General features: G+C 39.8%; 2 protein-coding genes across 2 annotated transcripts in view; one reads left to right on the top strand and one right to left on the bottom strand.

Moving 5' to 3' along the window:
- The window catches only part of LOC140929676 (fibroblast growth factor receptor 1-like), a 24,537-nt gene extending 20,954 nt beyond the window's left edge, over positions 1-3,583 (bottom strand). Inside the window, exon 1 of the mRNA XM_073379405.1 lies at positions 3,539-3,583. The gene's annotated coding sequence lies outside the window, so the exon portion shown is untranslated. The remainder of the gene's footprint in view (positions 1-3,538) is intronic.
- Positions 1-25,000, top strand: part of LOC140932219 (muscle M-line assembly protein unc-89-like) — a 325,339-nt gene that overhangs the window by 55,895 nt on the left and 244,444 nt on the right. The window lies entirely within an intron of this gene.

A 25,000-nucleotide genomic window follows, 5' to 3' on the forward strand; every position in this document is an offset into this window, starting at 1 on the left:
TCTTCGCGCACGTTACACGCGGACCCAAGTGAACTGTCACGTTTTTTGCGACTCGTTATGTAATGTTTTGTTTGTACAGTGAACCTTTGATCTAATCGATTGACATTTGAAACTAATTAATGTATATTCACATGATCGGTGCAGTTTTTCGATTCAAGCAACGTTCTTCAACATCGACATCGGGGCTAGGTTATACTGTAAATAGGCACAAAGAAAATTAAAGCAATTTCAATTACAGTATACGATTCGAAGTTATTTTACAGGGTGCAAAAGGTCTCAGATAGAATAAGAATATCCAGTCTATCATGTTCATTGCCAGGTCGAGTTAAGAGTGACCGGATCTCTTCAAGCTTGCTATCTGTTAAGCGTTGGACGTTCCATTGGCAAATACGCAGACCATTTGTCCGCTGAGCTAGGCAAGGGCCAGGCTGAACTTCGACATCATTAGCCAGTTGAATAAGTAGCAGCAAAATTGAGGCATTGAGCGCTAATCGACATCCGAGGAGAACGCGCAATGAGTAAGACACGGACCCGTTTGTCTTCGCCGCGCTGACGTTTCGTGTTTGGTAAATGTAACTCGCTATTCTTGGTGTAAATAAGAGATTAGAAGTATACAATACTTGGCTCTGTCGTTGTTTACATTTCTGATAGCTGCTACCAGTGAAACAGAGGTAGAAATATAGTACCAGGCACACAAACCAGGGAGCTCTCCAACAGCGATCAGCCGCCATTACGCAAAGGGTTTGATATAGAAGATATAGAAGTACCATTTAGATTTATTTCTTTGATCGGTAAATTAACGATCTTACGAGATGTAAGATCGTGGATGATTTGCCACGTTTTACGCGGGTCGCCATTAGTTTCGGTAAACTTATTATTGTAAAATAATTCTTTAGGAGCTTTAATCTCAGTATTAACTTTGTTACGCATTCCTTTGAAATTGGCCCAATCGTACAGATCATATGACTTGATTGCTTTGATCTTTAATGTGTCACGATTATGCATGCGTTCTTTCAAACCAGCAGTAATCCACGGAGAATTTTTAGATCTAACGCGCTTAATGCGAATCGGAGCATGTTTGTCAACAATTTGTAAAAATTTGATTTTCCACTCTATCCACATTTGGTTGGGATCAAGAGCTGGAGCCGAAAATTCCCAGTTCTCATTGCAGATATCGTTACGAAATTTGGCACGATTGAAAGTTTTAAAGTTTCTGTACGTTATTAAAGTGTGCCCCTTTCGGAAGTTAATGGAAAGTTTGCGATACGCATAAACAAAACTGTGATCACTTATACTGATATGGGCAACTTCGGAACAGACTACCCTCTCAGGACAATTTAAATTAAATTTAATTAAATCAATCAGAGTAGATGATTTATCTGTTATCCGAGTAGGCTCAGAAATGAGTTGGTGGAGGCCATAAATATCAGCAATGTTTATTAGTTGACGGACATTGTTGTCGTAATTGGTTGAGGCCATATCGGCGTTCATATCACCAAGTAGGAAAAATTCATTATTTTGAAATCAACGCGCGCCTAAAGCTGGTTTCGGTGCCGTTTATCGCAGTTTAGTTTTCTATGGCACCTTGAGAAAAGTTTCCCTGAGAGCATCATGTAAAGCTCTGAGATGGGACAAAGTTACTGCGATTCGCAAAGTCTGCATCGTCCAATATCGTATTATATTATCGTTTCATTTGGCTAAACGGATCAATCACCCTGATCGGGGCTGAGACAGGAAGGTAGATATTGTTCGCTTTTCTAAGGTGACCACTAAGTCTTTGGCCTCGGGAATAGGCTCTTAGGAGTCAAATGAATTAGGTGAGAGCAAAATTGCAGGTGAACTTTGACCCGGGCCAAGACCGCCGACCGTGTGACTCTACATCCGGGAACTTGAAGAAGACGAGTGTAAGAGAAAAGCCCAGAGGTGTTTATCTGGCAATAGGCTGAGTTTTTCCGAGTTATTCGATGATATTTCGCTTATGTTAAACGTGAGAAGATTATGCGTCGTTGTGGATAGTCTTATCAGTGCCGCGAAAGTGTGTGCTTGTGTGATTTCCGCATGGTGTTGACAGGTATGTAATCGCGTGGTTGAATAAAAATATTCTGTGCCAGCCATTAATATTGTTTCGTCGGTGTTTAGCTTAGCTGATTGTACCTTGGAAAAGTAACTCTCGACTCAGGAAAATTGGATCTAGGTCTAGTTTCAGCGGACTCTAATGGCATTGCACCATAGGCCGGTTTTTGCAGATGAAGGTGACAATTCGTGCACTATGTTTCATTTAGTTTGTTGTCTATTTCATGCGGAATCGTGTTGTTTATCGGACCGCGAAAAAAGTAGTGTTTTGCTAACTATTTGAGTTGTTTTGTAAGCCTTAACCAGGCACTCGTTCGCTGCAGTTCACTCAACTTAAAAATTCTGGACTGAAATGACACCGGTTTGAAACTTCGCGAAGTCAGTTTGCTGAATACATGTTCTAAAATTTGCGTCATTATAAATTTGGACTCGTTGGAATGCTTCTAGGGACCATTAACTTACTGCCCGGCGTCAGTTAAAGGCTTTTAATCGGCCTTTGAATGAGTTTGGTTGTTTTAAATCACCAAGTAGTAGAATGAGTTAATATTTTTGCTAACCCGGTTTTCAAAAATCCAGGTATATATTTCACATGTATATTTTGAATTCGTTTTATTTACTCCATGCATATAATGGCCTCTTTTAGGGATCAAAAAAGCTTGGGCCACGCCCAGATCGGTCTCCTTTAGGGGTTTAATTCAAAATTTCCGACGAGCATCCCCATCCCTTTTATATGCGGAGCCCCCCCCCCCCCCCGGGAATTTTACTGGAACCGTACTGTGGTACTATCACAGAGCCTGGGTTACCTTTGCGTCTATCCGGGATTAATACACTATATTTTGTTAATTTGTGAAAATGTGTCTTCAGACTGGAGCACGATGCAACTTGTTGGTAAGTACGGGTGTCAGTAGAACGCGGGTCGGGGTCTTTTTAAAGAATACTGTTTTAGGGTTAGGGTTAGGGTTCGGGTTGACACTAACCCTAAACCTAACCCTAGCATAACCCTAATACTAACCCTAAAACAGTATTCTTTAAATAAAGAAATAGACCCCGACCTCGGCCCTGCCCGCGACCCTGCGTTTTACTGACACCCGGTAATTACTTTTGAATCCCCATAACAGTCGTGCGACTCAGGGGCCGACTCAGGGTGGTTCTGTTTTCTTCCATTGTTTCATGTTATTTGAAAAGCGATAAGATCTGGATACTATTTTTAGATTTGGTTGGCAATTCAGAGGCGGATCCAGGGAAGGGGCCCGGGGGGCCCGGGCCTCCCTGTTATTTTTGGACCAAACTGAGGCCTGATAGGTCGAAAAAAAAAATTTTTAAGGCCGCCCCCCTTTATCTCAAGATCTGGATGACCCCCCCCCCCCCCCCCCCCCCACCCCCTTATCTGAAAGTCTGGATCCGCCACTGCAATTAGTCCCATTGTAACACTATACTTTAGTGACCACCCCTTAACATCACTGACCTGTTGAAGTTGAGTTTGTGGTCTTTTGTGACGATGGTGTCGAAGAATCTGCAAATAAAGTTGATAAAGGGGAAACGTCCTCAACATATTACTTTCAAATGAAAAGAGAAAGAAATACGATTACTAATAGAGGTAAACATATGAGTTACGGTGTTGGTTCTTATATATGCTTGTGTCTAATGTAGTTTTCATTACAACGTCCCTTTTTCTTTTTTCGGTCAATTGTATCCTTTGCCTTTGTATGACTCTTGTGTAGCTCTTTGAAATTTACAGATTCACATTGATATCATATTGGGGAAATAAAAACAGAAAACGCAAGATTCCATGCACTGATTCAGCCCCAAACAAGCAAGACGAGTGAACAACGGCTAGTTTCTCACTAGCAGAACGATGGACGATTACAGAAATTCGCCGACAATCAAATTCTGTGCTGACTTATTCCCTGCTCACAGATGTCCTTCCGCTATAAAGTTTAAAATAAGACTAGAATGCGCGAGTGTCAATTGATCAAACGTCCTTTTAATTTCTAAGGCTTCCTTTCCGGCAAATAAAATGAACTGAATGTAAAACGTGAAAGGGAAATAGCGAAAAATTCAACTTCTAATTAAATCATTTCTTATGGTTTAGAATAAACTATTGTCGAAACTGAGAAAGTTTTGATCAAAGCTGTGTAAATCGACCTGAAACTGTGCATGGAACCTTGCGTTTCCTGTATTTATTTCACCTATTGTATGGAATATGTGTGAAAATCTTATGAATCAGTATATTTCAAAGAGCTAAACATCGAGCAAGAATGCTATTGACCGACAATATACAGAGCGGGGGCAGTTGTAGTGTCAACTATTACTAGTATATTCAGTAGCTTTAAAGCCTGTCCACTATCAGTAGGGCGGAACTCGAATCTATTGTTAATGCCTTTGACATATTCCCGATGACCGTGGTCATTGTTATTAGATAATGTGATGTCATTAGCAAGTTTAAGTCCTACTGATGAGAACACAGGCGGCCCGGCTGGAGCTGAAAAGTTTGCAGTGGATTTGAATTTCGGCGAAAAAAAACCGCATTCTTGTTGCGACTGGTCCAGGACCCCGACAGATCGAAGTGACCAGCCTTCACTTCGTTCTATGAAAGGAGTAACAGCGGTTACGCAATAAAGCCAAAAAAATCAGTAAAACGACAAACAGGCACCAAAATGCAGTGGAATACATTGCAGGTAAGTGTTTTTTATTCATTTCATTTAAGAAAAAGTAAGTTTTCGCGGTAATTAGCGTTTGCAGATCTCAGTAATATCTTTCTCATGCAAAGTCTCTTATATTTTCAACGGTCGCCTGTAACGCGACACCGGCGCGTCACCTATGGTATGTAAATTACATTACACCCTTCCCTCGTAACGTGAGTTTGGGCCGCCTGTGATGAGAAATGATCATTGAAAGCATTCGACAAGTCACAGGCGGCTCAAACTCATGTTATAGTTAGGAGGGAAGGGTGTAATGTAATTTACATACCATGGGTGACGCGCCGGTGTCGCGTTACAGGCGACCGTTGTTCTCCTTGCAGCTTTATTTGCGAACGCGAGGAGAGTTAATGTTATCAAATTTCGGGTTGAAAATACGGCCATTTTGAGACTCCGACCACGAAAACTGATATTCTTACTTTTCTCGAAAATAAAAGGCTTTTTGCGAGAACAACTTACATCAGACTACTTATCTACCTAAAAGCCATTTATGGTCAAAAAATGAAGGAAATCGATTTTTCAACTCTTGCCACTCGATGGTCGATATTTCCTGACCGTCGCTCTTACACGCAATTCATTTTAACAGCCGGAGAATGATTTTGGAGATGAATAGGGAAATTTTTAGAGAGGGAATACGTCAGCACAGAAATGAATTGTAGGCAAATTTCTGTAATCGTGCATCCTTCTGCTAATAAGCTAGCTTGATTCAAGCGTTCACTTAATAAAACTTTCTTGTTTTTAGACTAAGCCTCTCAATAATTTCCCCAAAGTGATTTGTGTATGTCTGTAAAATCGTTTCCGATCAAAGATTTACTTGTATCGATTGCATTAGGATGAGTTTCATGTAGTGAGGGAGAGCTAATGCAAAAGAAGATTTGTGAATGATAAACATGTGTCTGGCAAACCCTCAAAGTGCTTATACACTGTTATTCGCCTCTCAACACGTAAATCCACGCTTACCGAGTGTCTGGTCAAACTCGATGTTTTCTCTTTCGTGGTCAGAGTTTATGACGCTTGTTTAAGAGAACAAAATGAGACAAAGAAATGTAAATTGCATTTTTTAATACTTCAAAACAGCTGCTTCACAGAATGTCCCTGAACAGACGAAACGCACAACAGTAGAAGTATAAAGGTGCAGTAAATGTCACTTAATGTCTTCGGGCATTTTCTGTTTTACGTCATCCCTAACCATTTCATACTTGGGGCAGTTCAGGGGTGAAATTTCATCATTACCCAACGATTCCATGCGGTCCCTGTTTTCAACAAATCGAGTATTTTTCTAGCATTCTTACTGCATATTTCCGACTGTAAGTAATATCATCAACATATTTCTAACACCAATTTAAATATCGACCAAAATCGACTTTTTGTGGTACAACTTCATCATTCGAATTTCGCTCATCTTTGGCTCATCAATAACCCTTAATGAGTAATGAAACATGCTGTAGTTAGTTTTCCCAAATAACGTGTTCTTTTGTCAAAATTCGAGAAAACTCATTTTGCCGTTCGGGGCTCAAAATCTACTTCCGGTAAAACGAAATTGTACACAAATTTCATTGATTCGAACGTCAAACCACAACGATTTGGCAGCCTTTGAAGAACACAGATAGTTTTTAAGACCCTTTCCTTCTTACAAGACGATAAATTTGTGAAAGCTGTGATAATACTGTGGCCAAAAAGGTATTGTTAAAAATGGGCCCTATTGACAATTTTTACCGTTTAAAATTGTAGGGATAAAATAATGCAAATTTTTACAATGCGCTATAACTTAGAATTTCGCAAATTGACTTTCTAAGGCTTGACTAGGCCTCAATCTATCAGAAAATCGAAACAAATCTCTGGGCAAACGATTTTAAGTAGTCCGCAAGACCTCGAGTTCAACCCTAATCGCGAAAAATCGCGACATTCCGCTGTTTAAAAATAGCGTTACACGGCCCGTCACGCCAACGGTGTTAACGATAGATGCACTTAAGGTATCATCCACCCTCAAGCACCCTCCTCTCGTTGATCGGCGCTAGCGCTTTTGCTTTTGATAAATATCCCAATAAACCGTACATTTTCTGAAAGCTTAATAGTTCCAGATTATTGCTTATTCCTTTTAAAAAATCAAAATATTAACGCGATTTAGAAATGAGAAGCTTTTTGTGAAAGTGGGTGTCACTGTAAATTTAAGTCCAGGCCAGCCAAAAATAAACGGAAGAAGACAATTAAGATCGCATTCGCTTCTTAACACGTTTGACTTAAAAACTGGGTCTCAGATGTTTGTCAAGTGCGTTTGTTCTTTTGTTATAAGCAGTTGAAATTAGGGACAGCAAATCATTAGCACTACCTGTGAAAAAACTACTCTAACTCGAAAACGAAAAAAGAAATCAAAATTCGCAGACACGGTTTTTTAGAAAAACTATCCGACAGTAAGTTGGCCAAATTTCGGCCAAGTTGGTTCACGGGTTGTCGACTTGGAGTTTAAAACGTACCCTCAAATTGCCCTGATTTTCATTTCGAGAAAACAGTGGAAAAGAGTTTTGGTGGCGTATTACCCGTGACGAGATTATAACAGATTATAACACCAAAGCTGTCAATGTTGATGCATACCAGAGAAAGGACAACAATAGTGACACAGCAGGAAAAGGTTAAAAACGAAACCCGACAACAATTTATTTCAAAGGCTCTGCTCTGTTCGATCCTTTCTATTGTATAGAAAGCATCATTACTTATTTGCGACGGCAGTTTTCATTTTCGCACCGGGCAAGCCAAGTTGAGCCAAGCCCACTTTTACTCGATACATTTTCTAAAAGTTCGACACTTCCCTGGAAAAATTGACAACGAACCTCTTCCTGGAGTTTTTCTTAAAGCTTCTCTCTCGCTACAACAGACTTTCAAAACAGTCCTTCGTCCGATTTTTATATGGCGCGGGACCTCTCGCGACTTCGTTGCCCGCCTGACCGCTTCGCGGCCAAAAAAGCTTGCCCCGCTCACTAGGAAACTCGTTAAACTCGATTCCGCGGTGGTTTCAATGGTTTTTCAGGAGCTTTGTCATCTTTTAGCCATTTTTCTTGATTGTAGTAGTAGCCCTTGTCACTCTCTGCTAATTTCGAAGCCCAGTCTTTGCGAAACGATTTTGTCGTCTTCTTTCGTCTTGTAGTAGTGTACGAAAAACGGACAAGCTTTTTTTTTTTCTTTGGAGGCGTTCACTTCCAAAATCCAGGGAAAAACAGTGAGTACTATACGTGTAGACCACGATTTCTGTCAAATTGCGTGATTAGCTTGGTTCAACAGCGACATGCGTATCAAGTATGATAGGACTTGTCAACGATCAATTAAAATAATTAGCGCCATAGAAAAAACTTTTGCGCTCCATAAGTCTGCACAGAAAAAAACATTTTTTCCTCGAATTTTTTTTTAAAGAAAGCTCTTGATTAGCTCTATTTAATCATTTAAAAATTGCAAATTTCGAAAAATTATGATTTTTTACCCTGGATGATACCTTAAACATTCCATTCAAAGTTGATGACATGCCAAATTCTAGCATACAATCTATATTACATCTATCAATGCACTTATCTTATTTAGAAGAGTCATTTTGTTTGGATACAATATATAGTGAAGAATTGCCCAGAAGTCGGCCTTTTTGAGCGACGTCCGCAAGACGTGGACGTCCGAGCCCAAGGAAAACAGACTTTAAACAAGTACAGTGGTGTGATTTATTGATTTAAGCATCAGTCAAAAGGCATAAATACTTAAATTTAAGACGGGGACAACCAATATATATCAACTAATTAGAACATTCTTTTTTCTTGCGAGTTTTCCCCTTTAAGTAATTATGTATAAGTCTACATGTACGTTTTGAATTATTATGACCACGCTTATAAGGGTACTTTGTAACGAACGTCTCAGAAAATATTTTAACTCGTTTCGATCGACGATGAAACACCATCATCAAAAACAAATCGCGAAAAACTTTCCTCTACAGCAAAACGGAAAATAGAAAAAAAGTGGTGTTTTAGGCATGCGAAAAAAGGAATGGTTGCAGCGTGAGTATGACCTTTTAAATTTCAAATGCTCCCTTATGGACATCTATAGATCCCTTGCATCGGCTTCGAAAACACTCTCTGGCCCACTATGAACTAGCCTGTTCGAGGCGTAGTGGGCAGTGGATAGTGGACAGTGGCGCGAAATGGGGAATGGCGGAAAACAAACGGAGGAGAGTAAAAGGGAAAGAGTAGGAGGATCTTTCGCCCTCTCTCCCTAACTCCGCCCCTTAGCCATTGCTAAGATCTACTATGCACTTAACAAGGCCCCTCAAGGTACTTAATATAGATGACGCATAGTCTGCGATGCATCCCCCTCTCACCGCTCTTTGACGAAACGTCCCTAGCGGCAGATAGATAGCGATGAGAGGAAGCTGTATCGCAGGCTTTTGGACACAAGGCTTTTCTACTATTTACATGGATAAACCGGTCGCTTCACGGTTTCGGCAAATAGTGAAAAGAATTCAGGACTGATGAATTTTGATTCCGCTCCGGGTAATCGCGTTTACCATTTGCCTAAGTCAGTTTCGTTTAACACGAAAAACGACCGCGAAAGCCTGAGACTAATATTCGAAAATGGGTTTGAAGAAATGAAATCCAAATTTCTGCCTGGAATTTTCCAACAGGAAAATAGCCGAATGCCTTTACAGACGTTCTGTTTGTTTCAAGAATTTTCCACTGAAACGTCGAAAACAACCCGAAACTGAGTTATTGCTAAGCCTGGCAAAGCACCATGCATTAGCTTTCATGATTCACACACGATGTCATACAAGTATATAGGCTCCTCTTTGGCATCCACGTAGTTTTTTTTCAGTTTTGAGATCCGGGAGAGGGGGGTACTCCCTATAATGGCCTATACGGGGAGGCTCCGCCCGCAAGGGGTACCTTTTTCAGGCTTCAGGTATATAAAAGGGTAGGGATTTTACTCGCTGTAGTATATGAAAGGGTAGAGAAATCGGTCATTTCGGTCTGTGAAAGGGCCGAACAGATGAATTTTATGGCTTTATAAAGTCGGGAAAACGTTATATTTTTGTGATTGATTCCCATTTAAAAAACAATGTATTTACAACAGTTAAAAGAGGTATTTTGAAGGGGTACCATTTGTCAATAGAAGTTATACGAAAGGGCTACCTTTTTCGTGAAAAATGGTATGTTAAAGCGTTAGGGGTTGGACCTCGGGGCGGAGCCTCCCCGTATAAAAATTTGTAGAGTACTCTCCGGGTTTTGAGAGCCCGTAAGATAAAAACTTCGAAAAGAACAATTGCACCAATACTTAGTCGAAAATATTTATTGCTTCAAGGAAACTAGTTTTTATAAAACAAATGGCATTGTTTGGCAGTGATTTAATTTGTAAATATTCCGCAATGCAAAAATTCGCTCAGTAAACAGTTTTAGTTTTTTTGATTTTTTTGCTGTTTATATACCATTTTTTGAGGGAAGTACCCAGTCTGAAACTGGGAATATGGGAAATATGGGAAAAAGGATCCCTGTACCGTGTTTGGATGTAATAATGATCGCCTTTTTCCCGACAAATATACAGTGAAAGACCATATTTCTAATACTAAACTAGAAAAAGGCGATCATTATTACATCCAAACACGGCACAAGGATCTTCTCTCTCATTACAATCTTATTCTAAGAAAACTTTAAGAAAAAATGTCCCGAAAAGCGCTCAAAAATACAAACGAAATGTGCTCATGCCCCCTGGGCATCCTATAATACTCCTTTAATCGAGCTAATTCAATATGGCCGCCGTATCGGTAAAAAGGTATATTAAATTGTTTAAAGCGTATATCGGTAACACTGGTGTGACGGGCCGTATAACGCTATTATTAACCCCTGGAATGTCGCGATTTTTCGCAAAATTGGGGTTGAACTCGAGGTCTTGCGGGCTACTTAAAATCATTTTCCCAGAGCTTTGTTTCGATTTTCTGATAGATTATGGCCTAGTCAAGCCGTAGAGAGTCAATTTGCGAAATTTTAAGTTATTGTTGGTTTTCACATGACGTCACTAAAATTCAAATTTAAAAACTATCGATCCTACCGAGATTTTACTTTTATGATGCATTAGAGCAGCTGAAAACTAATCTTCATACAAATTTACGCTTCAAAAGGGTTCTTGGTTTGTGATAGAGTACGCTTGACTTTCTAAGCTTTTGCGTGACGCGGCATTTACATGACGGCCAAGAAAGGAAATTTTATTTATTATTTCAGGAAATTTTGCTATTTAAACAGTTCATGTATTAGAAAAAGTATTACTTTAATGTTTATGAGTTTCTCGAAGAATAAATTCACGCTTTTGTAGCAAAACTCGGTAACAGATGTTTCTGTTGGTTTCCGTCCGACATGTTGGAGCTCATCCAAGTGAGCACCAGCATGGCGTCTCCATACAAATCTCTATAAGTTCGGGTAAAACATTTCTTCGGATATCTCGTATACGAAATATTCCTCTGACCTGAATCTTGGCGAGGGTCTTTGTATATGTACCTCCTTTCATTTCCCAGATTCTGGACTTTATCTATTAAACGGTTTTGATTTCCATTTTGATCTATTTTGAATGGCGCGACACTGAAAACCGGCAATAGCGCATTGTAAAAATTTGCATTATTTTATCCTTATAATTTTAAACGGTAGAAATTGTCAATACGGCCTATTTTTAACAATACCTTTTCGGCCACAAAATTGTGACATTTTTCTCAAATTTATCTTGTTATATAAGAAAGAAAGGGTCATTAAAACTATTCATGTTTTTCAGAGGCTGCCAAATCGTGGTGGTTTGACGTACGAGTCAATGAAATTTGTGTAAAATTTCGCTTTACCGGAAGTGGATTTTGAGCTCCGAACGGGCAAAATGAGTTTTCTCGAATTTTAACAAAAGAACACTTTAGTTGGGAAAACTAACAACAGCATGTTTCATTACTCATTAAGGGTTATCGATGAGCCAAAAATGAGCGAAACCAAATTTTGAACTTATGCCGACAGTGGGTCGATATTTACGGAAAGCCGCTCTTAAATGTAATCTGTTTTACAGGTGTTTCGCTGATAAAAAAGCTCAACCCCTGAGAGCTCCTGAGTTCGAATAACTTTGACTCGCAATTAGGCTTGAATACCAACCGCTGTTTGGGAAATGAGCCCCCAAAAAGTCCCTTCTCGGGGAGGAACATTAGAGCAGACCCAAGAGTGGGCGTAAATAGAGCAAACTCGTATTTATTCCACGCAAATGCATATACTGATGTCGTGCTGACCTGTTTCGTCGACGCGTTTGCTGGCATAGTTGTATTTGCTGACCCGTAAACATTGCATGCCTTGAGGAAAAACATGAATTCAAGGAACTGTTGGATGCCATCAACGCAGTAAAGGAAGGTAAAGCCCCTGGAAGGTGTGGTATATGGAAATCTGGAAAGATACATGGCGGTATGAAACTCACCTCTTGGATTTTCTCAGGCGTGAGAAATTCTTTTCATAAGCCTGGTTCAAACAAGAACACAGAACAGCCAATTTTCCGTGTGCTCAGGGAACTTTTTTTTTACTTGACTAGTTACAGTCCCTTACGCAGGGGTATCACCTAGAACTTACAAGGAGCTCCGGATCCTCAGCTCCTCTCTTTAGGACTATGGTTGGTCAGCGACGTTCAATGGACACAGTCGTGTTATTGGGTGGATAAGCTTCTGGCCCCTTATACCCACTTGCACAACGCTTACCTGTCCATCCTGATGCGGAAAAACTACCACCGACCGATTGGAGCATTTTGATCGACAACGAACACGACATCCCCAACTTTTGGGTTGTTCGTCGCCTCCCTCCATTTCATTTGGGTATTACGTGTTGCCAGAAACTCTTCTCTCCAGTATCTCCAGAACAGCTTTAGCAGGTAAAGAATCAGTATCCAACGGCTCCTGGGATCAAACGCCAATTTATTGAGGTTCTAGGTATACGTCTGATTAATTTCCAATACTCATCTGGTACCAAACGTCTTGTAAGTCTCTTCACTATCTGGGGTTAGGCGTCTGATGAATCTTTGATACTCGGTTGGCGACAAAAGTCTTGTACATGTCTCCACTGTCTAGGATTAGGCGTCTGATAAATCTGTTATTAAAGTCCAGCTAGTGGTCTATTATCAATGCTGCGTTCTGATAGGCTGAGCTACTACTAGGCTATATGTTATAGCTCACTAGTAGCGAATAAAGTCTAGCTTTAACTAGCTAAAGTTGTTTTGTCTCGATATTTTTTTACCAACTAGTTGGAGTTTACTCAAACAATTATTCCTCTCGCCCTCATGGCCTCTGAGTCTGGATCCAGAAAAAGACACTCTTACTATCTTTGTTCAGAGTGTACAGCTCTCGAAGGGAATCTCTAACAACTCTTACACCTTTCTTTCTTGCCAAGAGCTCTAACCTGCTTCCCTTCTTCTTCTCGAGCTGCATCTTCATATTTGTGCCCAACGTAAGTTACATCTGCATGTGCCAACAGGGACGCGTCTACCATTGTATGAATAGATGTGTAAACAACAATTTTCTCAGCAATGCGATAGCACCTTGAAAGCTGTCCTCTGAAAAATTCTGGTAACTCACTGAACCATTCTTGATACGTCTACTTTAGGTCATCCTTTTTTAAACCCGGTAACCATGTTCCCTGCATATCCATCCCTCCTCTAGCATCCTCTAACTTCGCTTGGTATAGACAACATCCTGCAGGCGATTCAACTTGAAGTTAAACACATCCGTCTCAGCATCTTATTGCTTTCCTTATGCTTTCATGCAAGGTAGTTCTGGCCTGTTATTACCCCCAGACCCCATTTTGAAGCCTGCCTTGCCAAGTGGCTCCCTTAAAGCTCTTCTCGAGCTATCATCGCTTCATCGTTAGTGCTCAATGAAGTCATAATGTCATCCACGTACATACACCTGTGATAGGATTACGGCTATTGCTAGCAGGTGGTCATTTTTGTTATCTTCTGCATGTTGTCGCACAACGTACTGGGCAAGATAAAGTGAGGCGCGGTCATCGAACATCAAGCTCATTGCTTCATAGACTTCTGGAAGTCTAGAGAGGTGTAACCTCCACCTTCACAGGAAGGGGTGGTACCCTCCGTCTTGCCTTGCCATGATAACTTGTGAAAAAATTTCCGTCAGATCTGCTACCAGGGCCACAAGATAACTGCTGAAACGCAATAGCGCATAAAAAAAAAAAAAAACATCTTCCTCAGCTTTGTCCAGGCAACATGCTATTATGGCTCATTCCTTCTTATATAGTTACTGAATAGTAGACTATCCTCACTTTCGTAGTCTCTTTGTCTTCTCTCACTACATGAAAATGAGGTAGGTACCAACTGGATGTAATTCGGATGTAACCCTTGGGTTCATTCTTTTATACCTTGGCTTCTTTCACCCGGCAGTATTTCTCAGCAACCTCCAGTCTTGGCTGAAGGTGTTTCTTAAGAGATAAGTCAGTCTTCAGCAGTCTTTCTGTTTGAACACAACGGAGTATCATCGTCCTTCCATGGAATTACCACTTCATAGTCCCTCAGCATAACGCCTTGATTGTGCCTCTTTGCGCGCAGCAAGCTCCTCCTCCGCTGTCAAGCGCTTGTTTTCATCAGCAATTCCCACAATGTCTTCGTCCCACATCTTCTGCATTAGCTCATCGGCCCTCATTTCTAGAGTAAAGGTGGAATGGGATGTGTAAACATGGCAAGCCTCATGACACTCGTTTGCTTCATCCGAGACATTTCCAACTATTGTCTATGTGAGTGGTTTTCCTTACTCTTACAGGCTCCCCCAGATGTCCTTTGCGATATTCAAGTGGTAAAATGAGTTCCTCATAATAATCACTTCTCAATCAACTTCAATATGTTGAACTGGCTTTATGATCTCCAAGTCGCCATTATGATCTAATTTCTTCCATTGACGGACCAATCAATTGCTTTTATTTCACAAATTTCCACAAACAAAAAATTGCTTCTCGTTGCTCCATTCATACCCTCAGGGGTGGCGGAAAGTTACAGTTTTGCTATCCGTTACATTCGACTTCGCTCCAAAAGCAGCAACACAGAGTACGTACAAACCCAGTATATCAGCGATCTCCTCTTGAGGAAGGACGACCCAGACCCACCATCAATATAGTGGGTATCATCTGCAGCGCTACCCTTTCAGGGCGTGGTACACTTACCGGTTCAAGTCTTCAGAACCTCAACAGCTTGTGTGATTATTTGGTACTCCAGGTGATGACGTCTCTCCTGTGGCTTCTTGCGAGGATTGGAATGTCTCAGCCGACGAGCTCCTCTACTGTGGCATCTAAAGCACAAACCCATCTTCTCTTATAATCACCATCGTTCACTTGCAGTTGATTCTTCCAGGTTTCATACAAAGTCAGTACATGTTTTTCTTAGCGCTCAAAACAATACATGAGTGAGTCTTCGCATGTTCTTCCTCCTGAGCCACTTCGATTTGTCTGAATTTGACTTGGGTTTCTCTTGTTCAGGATTCTCTATATTACTGGAGCAACCAAAGGCTATCACTTTGACTTTACTCTCGGTTTCAGCCACTCATCCAGGTCGCTAAGGTCAACTTTTTTGGGCTGTAGCTTTAACTTTGCCTGCTTCAGATTACTGCAATTTTTGGAGGTAGCTTTGCAACAATCTGCTGCATATTAGTTGCTGGTCTAAAGCTTGCTCCATGAATGTTCTCACAATGTTGCGCGAGTTGTCAAATTGTTTTCATCCTGATCTACTGATATCTCCAGGAACTTATTGATCAGTGACTTTGAAATTAGAGCTGGGTTTCCAAATCCTTCAGTCAGCTTTACATACTATTGCACAAAAGACTTATATATTGGACGTTCAGGGGCTAACAATTTAGCTAATTTCGCGCCACGCCATATGCATCTGCTACGATAAACGCTAGAAACGTAGCAACTTTGTAATCCGCCTTGACATAAATCGCCGCAAAATGCCATTCCACTCTTTCGATATAACTTGCGATATCTTCTGTACCGTTCACATACTCTCCAACTTGCCCTACAAGCGCCATCCTCGTCGCCAAAATTGAAATATTCTGGTCTTAAACAACAACACGATACGAACCATTTGCTAGTCATTCTTTTAATGCAACTGCGCATGTGCAAAACCTGCCCTAAAATATAAGAAGTCTGGAACCTTATACATTACTCAACCCAGATGCAATGCTGGATTCTAATTTGGCTATTGTATCATGTGAAACGATTATGCAGATAAAGGAGGGTGTTACGATTCGCCGTCCCCTTAATGGGTATCGCGACAGAGTTGCTGTCTGCCACCTAGTAATAAATAGCCCCACACGAGTAGAAATTTCAGCTATAATTTACACTATAATTATTTCAAAAACAGAAGTAAACTTTACCCTCCAATTGCCCTATCCGTTTAAAAGGAAATTTCAAGTGCACGTATTTATGGAATTCGCTGTAGACCCGTTTCGGTAGAGTACGACTTTTCCTACCCTATTCACAGACCTGAAGATGGATGATTTAAAACAATAGCAACAACAAAAATATCAAAAACTCATGCACGAACATGTAATTTCAGACCCTGTATCTAAAGTTGCAGGCCAAAAAAAAATGAACTTTGAAAAACTTTTAGGCTATTTGAGTTTTCTAAAACCTCAGTGTTAACGTAGTAAAAGAACTATTGAAGGAATTTTTATATTTAATCTTGCTGGCAAAAGTAGGAAAAGTACCCGCTTTGTTCGAGTTTTTATAAGTTTTTTACCGACTGCCGTGCTGCAAGGATTAAAGTGTTAACAGTTTACCAGCTATTCAAGGACATTTTAGAAAACGCGCCACAGATGAGTAAGTGAACTGCATGTTACCTTCGTTTTGTTAGTTTAGTCTTTCTTTGGTTACCTTTTAAGCAAAGTCAAAATAGCTTAAATTGAGTTTGTTTCAAGAACCATGTGATTTCGCTTGTATCAACGTTTAGCTTTGATCGGAATTTATTTCGCTTTTTCTAGTTTCATGTATCAATTATTTGATTACACTTATTAAATAGAACATATTTGTACAATTTGATTTTAGATCGAATGAAATTACTGTTATACAATTGCGAGTTATTCTTCGGACTGGATTCTTCGTTTTCTAATGAAACACGAGTCAGTTGCCATCAGTTTCAACCCTTCAAGCTTGTTCTCACATGACATGACTCCTTTTGCATTTGTTGTGTTACTGTTTTGAGCCTGAGGTCGGGCGGGGGGGGGGGAGGGGGGTACTTCCGTATAAGAGGCTAATGGGGATGTGCCACTGGATGGGGTCCCATTTTCACGACTGGATTGACTATAATGGGGTCGCACATTTTCGGAGTTTTGGGTTAAGACAGTTCTCCACATTTCTGGTTAGCAAAGGTACCAGAATGTTTGTACTGCAGATGAAAAGTAAAGTGTTCTTCATTCAATCTAAAAAATGGGTCAATTCATAAAAATAGAAAGCGACTAAGTTGGGATCGCGAAAACTACACATTTGGCACACAAGTTACACATTTACGTAACTACCGTTCCCCCCCCCCCCCCCCCCCTTGGGTTTTGAGCGGTTATTTTTATGTTTTTCTCAATTTGGTGGCGTTTTCCACTTTTTAAATTTGATAAATTTCGTGACACAAGACCTTTAGACATCACAGGAGTATTAGTACCTTCTTCTGGAGGATATACTTTCAACTGGATAATTGAAGACTTGGAAGAGCTGGGCTGGTCCTTTTTGCAGAGCCACTGACATTCATACTTTCCCTCGTCTGCTTCAGTAACGTTAACAATGGTGAGAATGAAATCTATTATGCATCTGGTGTTCGTTTTCCTTTCTTGTATATTATACTTTTCACCAGATTTTAGTTCCCCTGACCTGTTGTTAAAATACCACTGTAAAGAATTTTCATGACAGTCGCTTGGCCTAACAAATGCTAAGCACTTGAAACTGACATTGGAGTAGGCTGTCACCGAAAGCGTGGGAGAAGATCTCTGCGGAGCTTTAGGCAAGAAACCTGTATTAGATGATAAGAAGATATGATGAGCAAATATTATTTTAAAATGGTTACCAGTTTTTCCTGCAACCGTAAGGGGTAACATTCTTACTCTTACCCTCCCCTCCTGAGTATTTGTGACATTATATTGGGCATCACAACGCTTTGGAGTTTTTACGTGTTGATTTATTTTATCCCACTGGTTTCCTCCTATGCGACTTGTCTCCTCACGCCGTCTATAGAGACGCTCTAATGATCGGTTGATCAGATGAACCCCACTTCTCTTACCTCCCACCAATATGACCTGTGCTACTAAGTGTTGATTTCAATAGCTATTCGGGGTCTCGTTTTCTCTTTTTAACAATCACACAACAGTTTACATTGGAATCTTGATGTAACGAACAGCTGAACGAAGACCCAAAGGACTGGTAAAATATGCTTGCCATAAAGAGATTTTGTTATATCGAGGTCCCTTTTATTTATTGTACAGTCAAACCCCGCTCCAGTCTGGAAACCCGCTCAATACAGACATCTCATTGTTACGGACAGTTTGCTTTGTCCCACAGAAAGCCCCCACATTTTCTACCCGCTTAATAAGGTCACCCCGCTAATACGGACTCTTTCTTAGTACGGCCCCTTCCGTGTCGGGATTTACGGGGTTTGAGAGGAGAGTATCGCTTATTATTAAAAATTGAATCATTGGATAATGCAATTCTAGAGCTCTGATTGGCTTAGCCATCATGATATGTGAGCCGTTATACCATGCTCTCCAAATATGGTAACTGTACGCGTCTGCTCAAAATTAAAAACAAGATGAAAGTCGCTTTGTTAACAAATAAAGTCGGGAAGAATTCTCGATATTTTGTGGGCCGTTTTTAATAGAGTAATTATTCCACTCGCGCTTGTTGGATATGAGATGATTATAGCCAACTCGGTGCTACGCGCCTCGTTGGCTAACCGCCATCTCATATCTAACGCACACTCGTGGAATAGATGTAATAATTGTTAATTATACCGAGGACTTGGTTATGTAGAGGTTCTACTGATTTTCAGGTGAGAACACTCCCGCCCCATTGATGATTGTCCTGTGCTTGATTCCTCAGGCAACATCATATGTGGCCGGCCAGGTTGAGTTTGTTGGTTCTCACCCTTATTCCGCCATTGCCACCAAAACAACACATCAATCCCACGTTAATCCCACCAGCTGCGCAGGGTAAATTTGAGCCAGAATGGTAGACAAAGAACAACTTTGTGGATGAGATAGCGCCACTAAATCATTATTTATTTACTTATTTACTTTTCCCTTGTGACCCGAGGGGTAAACAAAATAAAAATTCCAGCGTCCATTTAGTCTGAATGGAAGAGGAAGGTGGCACGAAATTGTCAGTACATCTTTTTAAATTCAGTTAGGAATTATTTAATCTGTTATTTGAAATATGAAACAGCCAATATCTAATTCCGTCTAAATCAAGACAGAATGAGCTGTCCCTCTTAGTCTAAATGGGATACTTTCCATTGCTTACAGGGGAAACATAGTATTATGTTTTTATGAATCCGTTTGCGAATCCGTGTGTTGTATTAGAAATAAGAAATCAAATGACTCACAGCGATAATTCAGGTCAATATACCCTGATTTTTTACTCGACCAGCCGGTTACGTTGTTCATTCCAGTGCATTTATAAGCGCCTTTGTGTTTTTCTTGGATATCAGGATTACGGAGAAGGGAAGTTAAGGTATCCTTTCCAACCAGCTGCTCTGAGATGTAAAAACCTTCAGATCCGTTGATGATTTGTTTTCTATCTGGATTGTACCAAACTACACGAGGACGAGGCCATCCCTTGAAGGTACACTTCAGTTCCATTTCTCTCGTGTCAGGATAGTAGTCAATGGGAGAACTTGTATTATATACTCTCTCAACTGAAACTGAGAAGGAATTCTTCGTCTTAATTTCAAAGCTCCTAAGTCATGCACCCAGTCATTAAACTAGGGAACTGAAGTGACCAACTCAAAAGCCAAACCTACTATGGCGTCTGCTCAGATTTCACCTTTGATCAGGATTTATGTAAATTATTGTTTTATTTTTTTCTTTCTTTTGTAATGTATTGTAATTCTATTGTGTAGTAACCTCTTGATTTATTCAGATTTACCATTTTATTTTCTAAATGCCCACAAACAGCAATACAAAACAATAGGGAGCTTTAGCATCGACGACGGCAACGGCAGCGAAAACGTCAGTTTTAAAATGAATTCACGTTTTTTCAATCTTTGTAGCGTTTATTCCAATTTGCTGAAAATGGCAAGTGTAGGCGAATTTCCCGGGAGTTGATTTCTTAAGGACCGCACTCAAGTTTAGAGAGAGAAAAAGAGATTCGTTGTCGCTTGTTTACGTCCTCCATAAAACTTGCAATTAGGCATTTTCACGTTGTAGTCGTGCAAGGACGGTAAAGAAATGTACAAAAAAGCATGATGCACGTGCAAAATTGTTGTTTTGCGTAATAAACCTATTGCTTTTTTGACGTCCTGGTTGCCGTCGCCGTCGTCGTTGCTAAAGCTCCCTAATTTTTTAAGATGAAAACAACAGTTGCTGCACGTGCATCAAGCTTCTTAGTACATTTCTTTGACGTTTCTTCACGACTATGAAGTGAAACCTCCTCATACGACTTTTTATAGAGAAATTGAACATACGACGACAAATTCTCCTTTTTCTCTCTGAACCTGGATAAAGTCCTTAAGAATTCAACTCCAAGAGAAATCGCCTACATTTGAAAAATTAAGCAGCTCCAAATAGACGCAATAACATTTGAAATGAGGCAAATTTAATTTTTTAGCGACATTTTCGTCGCCGTTGCTTAGCTCACTATTTTTCAGATATTTACAGTCATCTCTCTTACCGACACCTTCCCAAACGGACCAAACATGTTTTACACCATGCCTTGTTCATTTTAAGTAGGCCCTTTGCAGTAAGTCATTTTTGTTGCACAAACCTGCCATGCTGGAGAGCGAGGCCCTACGCACTGAGCCAAGCCAAACAAAAAGCTAACTTTACTTAGAATGATTCCTTTGTTTGTTGTTTGTTATTTCCCTTTGCTTTTCTCGCCCTCCAGCGTGGCATATTACTGGAACAACCAAAGGCTATCACTTCGACTTGACTCTCGGTTTCAGCCACTCATCTAGGTCGCTAAGGTCAACTTATTTGGGTTGTAGCTTTCACTTTTGCCTGCTTCACCTTACTGCAATTTTTGGAGCTAGCTTTGTATCAATCTGCTGCATTTTAGTTGCTGGTCTAAAGCCTGCTCCATGAATGTTCTTACAATATATGTTGCGCGAGTTGTCAAATTGTTTTCATCCTGATCTGCTGATATCTTCAGGAACTTATTGATCAGTGACTTTGAAATTAGAGCTGGGTTTCTAAATCGTTCAGTCAGCTTTTCGTACTATTGCACAAAAGACATATATTGGACGTTCAGGGGCTGACAAATTTCGCGGCACGCCATATTCATCTGCTACGATGAACGCTAGAAATGTAGCAACTTTGTAATCCGCCTTAATAATAATAACCTTTATTTTAAGAGGGTGACACCTTTTACTATGAAGTATTCTCCCCAGTGGCCCTCCAAAAACAAAATTGATAATAATAAATTACAACAATCACGATAAAAAGCCTATATTTACAAATAGTAATTATAATAAAAGATCTTAAGAATTCCAGTTTTTTCCCTCCCTAGTGGTCCTCTAAAAAAAAAAAATGATAACGATAACATTACATTAATCATGATAAAAAGCCTATTTACAAATAGTGATTATGATAAAAGGTTCTTAAAAATTCTGAAGATTAAAAAATTGAGAGATGTTAAAAACGGAAGTGAATACATTGGTAAAAAAGGGAATCCAGTCTACAATGAAATTAAAAAAAAAAAAAAAAAAGTACGGATTTATAAAAATCAGAATAACTTTTTAACTTTAAAATTGTCCACCGTATAGTTTGAGGCGGCGTTATTAGTCAGTGTTGTCTTCATTAAGCTGAAGGAGGTGGTTGGTTCTAAGTTAAGAGCATTTAGTTCATTAATAGTGGAATAAAAGAATGTTCTCCTCATTGCTTCGGTTCTGGGTTTCGGTAAACGGTATAATGTTTTTGTTCTGGTAGAGTACTTGTGTTCAAACCGAAGTGAGTCCAACGTTGTAATTTAGTATTCCGATGCCCTACCATCAATAACTTTCTTTAAAAGGCCGATTTTATTAAGCTTGAAAAGTTGATCAACCGGTAGCCACTTAAGCTTTTGAAGATTATCATACGGCGATCGTGAATCCCGAGGACTATCCAAAATTAATCGAGCGCGGCGTTTTTGAAGTTTAAACAGTTCGTCTAAGTTGGTTTGGCTACAGTTGCTCCAAACAGTACAGCAATAAGTAAAGAGCGGTTTGATACTTGCATTGTAGAGAAGCAATCGATATTTGGCTGGTATATATTTCCGAGCTCTTGATAAAATTGCAATTCTTTGAAGTAGTTTTCGGCGCAGTGTGTCAGTGTGTTCGTTCCAGGTGAGATGACTATCAATATATACTCCTAAGATACGTTCTGACTCAACCTTAGTGAGTTGTATGCCGTCAACTGAAAGGTGAAGAGATTGTTTTGCTGAATTTGCAATTTTTTTGTCTGGTCGAGATTATACTGTACTTTGTCTTTGCTGGATGCATTTTCATTTTATTTTCCTTTGCCCACATCGATACTGCGTCAATCTCAGGTCTGATTTTCTCCTCGACTTCAGCAAAGGTAGGTGCAGATGCATAAAGAGTCGAGTCATCGGCATAAATGCCAATATTATTCTTCAGTACTAGAGGTAGATCATTTGTGAAGAGCAGAAAAAGAGCAAGACCAAGAATACTCCCCTGCGGTGGTACACCGAGTGAATACCGAGCGGTTCAGATAGTTTACCGTCAACACATACCTTTTGATAACTTCCGCTGAGGTAACTTTGGAACCGCAAAATACAATTCCACTCTTTCGATATAACTTGCAATATCTTCTGTACCGTTCACATACTCTCCAACTTGACCTACAAGCCCCATCCTCGTCGCCAAAATCGAAATATTCTGGTCTTAAACAACAACACGAAACGAACCATTTGCTAGTCATTCTTTTAATGCAACTGCCCTAAAATATAAGAAGTCTGGAACCTAATACATTACTCAACCCAGATGCAATGCTGGATTCTGATTCGGCTATTGTATCATGTGAAACGATTATGCAGATAAAGGAGGGTGTCACGATTCGCCTTCCCCTTAATGGGTATCGCGACAGAGTTACTGTCTGCCACCTAGTAATAAATAGCCCCACACAAGTAGAAATTTCAGCTATAATTTACATTATAATTATTTCAAAAACAGAAGTAAACTTTACCCTCCAATTGCCCTATCAGTTTAAAAGGAAATTTCAAGTGCACGTATTTATGGAATTCGCTGTAGACCCGTTTCGGTAGAGTACGACTTTTCCTACCCTATTCACAGACCTGAAGATGGATGATTTAAAACAATAGCAACAACAAAAATATCAAAAACTCATGCACGAACATGTAATTTCAGACCCTGTATCCAAACGGCGCAAAACCTTTCCCTGTTTCAGACCCAAACGGTTTTAAACAATTCGCTTACAAGGAGAGTACCCTCTCACCGGAACAAATGGGCTATGACATCATGGTTTGCTGGAACTCAGCGTAAAATAACTTGCAAATGACAAAATCACGGGTTCATGTCAATACATTTGTTCCCTAAACATTGCATGAAAAGTTACAGGCAAAAAGAAATTAAATTTTGAAAAACTTTTAGGCTATTTGAGTTTTCTAAAACCTCAGTGTTAACGTAGTAAAAGAACTATTCAAGGAACTTTTATATTTAATCTTGCTGGCAAAAGTAGGAAAACCGTAAACGCCCAACAGGAAGCACAAAAGTATTCGCTTTGTTCGAGTTTTTATAAGTTTTTTACCGACCGCCGTACTGCAAGGGTCAAAGTGTTAACAGTTTACCTGCTACTCGGACCGATTTAATGCTTATTCAAGGAAATTTTAGAAAACTCGCCATAGAAGCAAGTGAACTGTATGTTACCTTCGTTTTGTTAGTTTAGTCTTTCTTTCGTTACCTTTTAAACAGAGTTAAAGTAGCTTACATTGAGTTTGTTTCAAAAACCACGTGATTTCGCTTGTATCAACGTTTAGTTTTTATCGGCATTTATTCCGCTGTTTCTAGTTTCATTTATCAATTATTTGATTACACTTTTTGAATAAAATAGAATTTGATTTCAGATCAAATAAAATTACTTTTACACAATTGCGAGTTATTCTTCGGATTAAATTCTTCCTTTTCTTATGAAACACTTAGTTGCAATCAGGTTCAACCCGTCAAGCTTGTCCTCACATGACATGACGCCTTTTGCATTTGCTGTGTTATAGTGTTTTGAGCCTGAGGGGAGGGGGGGGGGGGAGTACTTCCTTATAAGAGGCTAATGGGGATGTGCCGCTGGATGGGGTCGCATTTTCACGACTGGATTGACTATAATGGTATCGCACATGTTCTGATTTTTTGGGGGCAAGACAGTTCTCCATATTTACGGTTGGCAAACGTACCAGAGTGTTTGCACTGTAGATGAAAAGTAAAGTGTTCCTCATTCAATCTAATATATGGATTTAGCCGGGGCTAAAAAGTGAAGCTCCCATTAATAAATATATAATTTAAATCAAACAATAAACTTGTAATCCACAAATCAGTTTATTTAAGGGCATATTCATGTGGCTTTTGAGGGAAAAGCTAAGTGATTTTAGAGTGAAACATCTCACATCGAGTTGACTTATATGTTCACCCAAAAAATAGCAATCATCTTCGATCGCATTCAAGAGCCATAACGGCTCTTGATCACAGTAGATTAGGCCTGGAAAACAAATCAGGCCGAATCTTTTGCGTTCGATAAGTTTACTTTACAAAATCTTGCCAACAAATCTTGAGGTGTGTAAACCAACCTTTTATACTTTTATAACATACTTTATTGTTCATTTCTCTTCAGAAAAGGTTGATTGATCCTGAATCAAACAAAGTGAAGCTTCACAAACAAGATTTTTGACGAACAAATGTGTACTCAAGCAAAGTATATGTCCCTGACAGTGTCAATAAAATTTATTAATGGAAAGATCTGGGTTTTTACTCCTTTGTAGAACTTTTGACTACGCATCACTTTTCTA

Source organism: Porites lutea, chromosome 3, assembly GCF_958299795.1.
Source record: "Porites lutea chromosome 3, jaPorLute2.1, whole genome shotgun sequence".
NCBI lineage: Eukaryota > Metazoa > Cnidaria > Anthozoa > Scleractinia > Poritidae > Porites > Porites lutea.